Genomic DNA, 7,223 nt, shown 5'->3' on the forward strand with positions numbered 1-7,223 from the left:
CAAGTTTACTGTAATGCATATGCAATACAAATGTCTTCCTGAAGGCTGCAGTGTTCAACCACATTATGAGATTGCAGCTTTTGTGCTTCCTGACTCCGACCAAGAAGACATTGTTTAATTTAAATCATATGTGTAACATGAAATCCAACATTTCATTCTGAAGCGTCTAATTAAAATGGTATAAAAATTAAATGATGATATGTCTAGGAGTCCATGTTAAATGATAATGATATTATTAATATAAATAAAGATAAAGCACAAAAAAAACAAGTATCTGTGCCATTCTGACACCATCTGTTAGTCAAAGCAAAGTAGTGGTGATGATATTTTGAAAGTCTACCTTACATAGCTTAATTCTCTTAAATAAAGTAATGGCTGCTAACTTAAACCTATACTAACCATAAACAGATTGGTGGTGTTTGATATGAAGGGGTTAACAGTTAAAAACACTGCTGCTACCAGTGTTTTCTGTAAAGTCTTCAATGGACTGTATCAGTTACTGAAAGCTACATACTGAGCATGTGACACACTGAGTGATGCAGTTTTGTCAACTGCCACTAGATGTTACCATCTGTTACCAAGTTACTATCTATCTGTTTGTGTGTGTGCACATGCAGATATGTTTGCTGGTATTGAGTATTAACCTGCATTGTACTAATACTAGAAAATAAACAGTGCAGTAGTAGGGAAACGGAAGGTGAACTGTGCTAGCTGTAGGTGAGCTAGGTGCTAGCTCACCTACAGCTTTCAGGCCTTTTGTGTATGATTTATCAATTTAAACTATCCACATATATTACACAGACATACAAGGTGGTTGAATGAGCATCATATTTGGGGCACAACGTAAATATACGTAGAGAAAAAAATATTTATTTTGCCTGCTGATATTCAAAATTGTTGGCGTGATGTTGTTTGCATGCTCGTTTGACTATATCATTGAAAATTTATGCATTCAAATGCCTGTTTCTGATTCCTGTTTAATGATGCATAGTGTCAGTCAGGATCAGCTGGAACTCTGCGTTCTGTCTGCTTGACTGCTGATTGGATCCCATTTGAATCTAGTGATGCTGCCCTCATCTCTGTCCAGGCACGAGGCCACTGATGACACGGCCTGCATTCACACTCTAAACCCCTCTTCCCTCTGCATAAACATTTCTATGTGATAAACACTGAATTAATGTAATATTAAATATGACAGTTTTTCCACAAGCCTGCACCACAACTGAGAAATACAAATAGGGTTTTTTTTCTCTTTATGTTACTAAAAATATTGCAGCTCAGAGATCATCCTAGGAAAATTCAGATTCAATCACTGCGAATTATATCAAAATGGCAGACTACTATGCTTTACAAGGTTTTAAGACAACATAACTGTCATAAATGTAAGATAAGTTAGTTCCACATTTTGCAAATGCACCAAACTGCTTAAATATCTATTACTGTGACATTAGACAGGTGTTCCAATTTTAATTTTTTCTAAATTTCTGTAGCATCTAAAACTCAGTATGTCATGTTTCCTGCAGTTTTTAGACGTTCATTCCAAAAGCTTTTATTATACGCTCCAGCTTCAGCTGGAACTCACTAACTCAGTTACTGCAAATGCTTATTAACAAATTAGTAGAAGCCTGTTTGTTTAATTATTTATTTATTTATTTTTATGCTGCAAACGACAATCCTGCATCATGTTTAACAAACAGCTGGAATAACTGACAAAATAGGGATAATTATAACAAGACATGGTTCCCAGGGTTTGCTTCATTCTCTCTCTTTCCCTGCTTCTCTTCCACTCTCTTTGCTGCTCTTCTCAATACTATACATGGTTACCATGGAAACACACTTGCAGCTCTCGAGTCGTGAGGCCAGTCAGCTGAGATACCACGTCTGGTAAACAAATCCGCAATCTGAACTGCTGGGTGTGTGTCAGAGTTTGTCAAAACATGAAGGCATCAGCCAAAGGTCATAAGTGCCAGAAAGGTGGCCGGAACAGGGGTTCAAACTGAGACAGCTAATGTGACAGTGCTAAACTTTTCCTACTGCATGTTTTATTTAACAGACATTTGAATGGCATGTAATCCTCTTTAATCCACTATAATAGGAACATGACTGAGAGAGACACGGATTTCTAAGTGCAGCTAAAGCTCTATGTTATTTTTTTTTTCATTACTAAACTAATACAAATGCAAAACAAAGTAGACCCCCAAACAACAAACACATGAATTAGACAAGGAAATGTAAAATGTGAAAGAGCACATTCACAAGTGTATAAACTCTCATTCTGCCAACATATTTAACATACATGGACTATAACTGAGTTTCCTGGGTACTCTAAAAAAAGAATTTAATAGCAGAATAATATCTATAACAAGGTTTATTTCTTCTCAAAGCATTATTAGCTATGCAATGTTAAAGCTTAAAGATTACATTATTACATTGTATCAATTTTTATGACTTAAAAGCTTATTCACCATCCTTTGACTCTGGTGTCAGTTTTTGGTAAGTTCAGTTAAACCTCATTTGTATTTACACGATGCAACTATAATGGGCTATTTTGACTCAGTTACAAAAATAATAAAACTAAACACACAACGAAGCCATCCGGACATGTAATCACTCCGGCGTATCCTGGGTTTGCCAATAGGCCTCATTTACATGCTCAAAATACCTCATCTGTTCAAACCACCTAAGTGGCAACAAGACCCCAAGATACTCGAACACCTACACTTGGGGCAGCAACTAACTGCCCCAGTGAAAGCTGGAGGTCAACAGAACCACACCATCTGAGAAAAGTAGAGACCAGATCCTGAGACCACCTAGCCTGCTGCAGTACTTAGAAATATGATGAACAAAGTCTGTGACAAAGGGCAGCCCAGACAGGGACCAGCAGCCACTGCGAACAAGTCTGACTTATTGATGGCAATGCACGCTAAACACTCTACTGTGGTTGGATGGAAACAACTAAAGCTAAATACACACTGCAGGCACTGCACAGCATTTGCCTTGTGCTGTGGCATGTGACAGGGAGAGCAAAGGTTTTGCAAGTGGATTTTCCAGCCAAGCGCTGGACAGTCACATCAGCAGATGGAGCATTGTGATAGTGGAGCAGTATCAGCTGTTTTTTTTCATGTGTTGCATAAGCAGAGCATGCCCCAGCTGTCTCAGGTATATCCACCTCCAACACTTGATGAATTCGAATTATCAGAAGTTGCCCATTCAGATGATGAATGCAGCAAAGGAGACTTTCTTCTGTCCCATGCCCCTGGTATGATATATGTGATGCTTTAACTTAGGACCTATGGCAAATAATTCCATTAATAGAAATACATAGGTGGAATTGAACAAACGGACTGAGAAATTGAATATATTAAAATAATATAATCTACTGGTAAAAATTCAGAAAAAACAATGCAACAAGCAAACATGGGAATAGTTTATCATCATATGGTCACGTTATACTTGTTATTCTTCAACTCTTCTCCTGGTCCATGTTTTTTTTATTCTTGTTTTCATGCTTTCCTTTGCTTTTTGTACCATCGGTGCCCTTTTATCATTTGTTTCTTGTATACCCTCCCTCTACAGTGTATTTAATCTCACTTTTCCCTTCCCTCTGCAAGTTCATCTTTGCACAGCTGCAGCAGTCTCGGCCTTGTGTTTCTTTGTGTCGTTAATAAAGGGTTTGCTTGTCTTTTTGATTCGTCTATCCCCTGTTCAGTTCTGGCCCGACTCGTCGGACCAATCACCTGGATAAAGACTCTTGCCAAATAAAGATTGTAACCCTGATCTGGTCCCTGAGCTGTAGGTTTAAATTCACTTGGTGTTGACACACTTACAGTCATGTGAGAAAATTAGGACACCCCATAAAATAATCGGCTCTGTATTAATAAATGTTCAAATATCAATATCTAATCATGTTTTCATGTATTACTGGAAAAGAAAGTGACTTAATTGCAATTAAACAAAAAAAAATACACAAAAAAAAAAGATATGAACAAAAATGTGTATTTTAATGGAGGAAAAAGTTAGGACACCCTACCCCTTAATAACTAGTGTTGCCCCCTTTGGCTTATATAACATCAGTGAGACACCTTTTGTAACCTTTTACTAGTCTCTGACATCGGCAGCAAGTTTGGGCCACTCCTCAATGCATAATTCTTACAGCTGTGAGATGTTTGAGGGTTTTCTTGCATGTACAGTCTGTCAAGTCACCCAACAGCATCTCAGTGGGATTAAGATCAGGGCTTTCACTTGGCCTTAATGTCTGGCCTTAATGTTTCTCTCAGAGAGCAAATATTTTCTCCTTGCACACCTCAAACTTGTGTAGTCTCTGATAGTAGAGTCATGCACTTTAACATCGACACTAGCCAGAACCCGCTGTAGTTCCTGTGATGACATTTTAGGATTTTTGATGACTTCTTTGAGCAATTTGTGGTCTGCTCTAGGGGTGAATATGCTTGGACGGCCAGACCTGGGCGTGGTGGCAGTTGTTTTGAATGTCCACCAGTTGTAAACAATTTTCGAGATGGTGGAATGGCTGATGTCAAATTCCTTTGAGATCTTTTTGAATCTCTTACCAGACTCATAAGCAGCCACAATCTTCTTTCTGAGGGCACCAGACAGCTCTTTAGATCTCACCATGGCGCTCACTTCAACACTTCAACAGTCAGGAGCACACCAAACTAAATCTGAGGTTTAAATAGGGCAAGTCTCCTTTAAAATGCTGGGTAACAATGTACTGATCATGTGCACCTGACATGATACAACTGTGTGGGATTTTAACCGTTTTAAGTGGGATGACATGTGGGGCTGTCCTAATTTATTCCTCACCCGAATTTGCATTCTTTTTAAATTATGTTTCACATAAAGTTTTAAAAAAGGTTTTTCTTATTTTTCAGTTGTTTAGTTATGTTATTTGGATCCCTCAGTATCATTGAGATTTATATTAAATATCCATGTGTCCAAATACATTTTAAAGTATACAGGCTTTCATAGGGTGTCCTAATTTTCTCACATCACTGTTGCTGGGTTTTTCTAAATGTGCTTTGAGACACTTTTAAAGGTCTCCACAAAGAAGGTGGTCAATCGTTTTACTGTCCAAAGAACTTTCAATATTTATTTATATAGTACAAAACCTCATGTGTCATGCCTCCTGCATACTCTGTTTGTAGAGCATGCACTGAATACCTGTAATTATATCTATCATTTCATAAATCTCGGAATAACCCTATTTATAGGCCTAGCTTTGAAATGCTGGCCTTTGTAAGTGAATGAATGACAAGGCTCCAGCAGACATCATTCAGCCCTTTTGTGGGCATTTACTGAAGCTCCTACAAAGAGTATCAAAGGAAAACTCCAACAATCCTCGTAAATAACCTTGGTTACTTCTGCTGACTTACTTGATTCTTTAAGTAGGTTTACCGAACATGTACAACACACTTTTTTAAAATTATTTTTTTTACAGATTGTATAGTTTGCTCGTATAGGTTAGAATCCACCAGGAATCTCTCCAGATACTCTGGCTTCTTCCCAAAGCAATGCAGTTAGAGCTTTATCCCTGGAACAAACTGGCGACCTGTTTAGGGTGTGCCCCACCACTCGCCCCTGGCAGCTCGAATTGGCCCAACTCTTGAGTTGTGTTGGGTTTTATGGCACTCCCTTTAATTTAAGAATTTAAGAATAAGGACATAGGTGGAAAGGCCATATTACAATGTGATATACTGGCCTGATCTTCTATTTCTGTTCCATGATATGTATAGTGGGAACTACTGGCCAGTCAATCCTATGTTGCACATTAGCACGGATCTGTCATAACGACATAAAATAAAGGGCAGTCTAATGATCTTGATTGCCTATTGAGAAAACCTGATGTAATGTGTGAAAACACTATGATGTATGCACAATGAGTCACCTCATCAGCACAGAAACCTGGCATACGATTACATTCGCATCAGACCTGCCCTTAATGCCAATAAAATTATTCCATTCAGGAGGAGGTAAGTGTACGAGCCATTTATCACCCAGCAAGCACAATTACAGACAAAGCCATGGATAAATTGTAGTGTTAAACATTATCATATTGAAGGAAAAAAACAGCAGATGCTGCAAATAACCATATGAAAGAGATGATCTTCTATTTAGCATAGCAGTAAAAATAAGAAAATATACTTAAACTGAAGCTAATGCTTGCTGACAATGTTTCAAAGTTAACCATGTTGATATATAAATGATTGCTGGGAACAAAAAACACATTCAGCTGTTGCCTTTCCAAAATAAAAGCCTGCAAAAATCAAGGCAACACCAAACACACATAAATAAAGCAAGCAGAAAATGGATGCACCCATCTGGAAAGATTTCAACTGATTCATTATTGGAGTAGCCAGTGTCATAATCCCAGAACCTTATTAGTGATATAATAACATCCCCATTTCTTTCCAACATAGTGATCACAAGAAGTATCAGGAATTAAAGGTCCTGACAGTAATTCGGTAATAAAAGAGGAGTCATTAATTGTTTGGCTGCTAGGAAAACGTTTGCATGCATCAAAGTGAGAGTGAATAAAGGAAAGAAGTATTTATGACTAGACAGCTGGTTGAGGTTAGTTATGAATGCGAGCATGCAGGCCAGCAATTTTGGGTCCCATGAGAGCAAAAGCTCTAGCCTGAAGCTCGACATTTTCTAGTCTGACAAAATTATGCTTTTGAGAGATGACCTATCTTTTTAGCTTCATGTGAACTTTTAAATGGCTAACCAGTCTGTTCAAATATGTCTGATAGACAAACTCCTGTAGATTTTTTTTTCATGATTACATGACGTTACTCCATAAACCGGTGACGTAAATACTTTTTAACTTAAGCAAATAACTTCATTTCGATAACTTTGTCATCAATATTGGTCAAATTTATCCTCAGTCATGGTTTTCCATCAGTTTAATTATAGTCTACGGCTCACCCAGTTTGCTCGAGGATCTTTATTGGATATGTGTAGATACAGATAAAAAAAAAAAAAAAAAACTTAATAACCTAAGAAGGTAGGTCAACAAACACTTTTTGACTCCTGTTCTAAATTCTTGGCTAATAGTAGACCAGAACTGAACAAATGCAGGCGACAGAAGAATATTAGAGAATTTCCTTAGATACTTGTGTGGAAAAAAGGGATGAGTAAGAGAGGTCAAACACACTACAACTTAAGAAAACACCAGCAAACAGAAAAATGCTGCAAAAGCACACAGA

The sequence above is a fragment of the Pundamilia nyererei genome, unplaced genomic scaffold (genome assembly GCF_000239375.1).
Source record: "Pundamilia nyererei isolate P.nyererei 1_Seehausen unplaced genomic scaffold, PunNye1.0 scaffold00059, whole genome shotgun sequence".
NCBI classification, from domain to species: Eukaryota; Metazoa; Chordata; class Actinopteri; order Cichliformes; family Cichlidae; genus Pundamilia; species Pundamilia nyererei.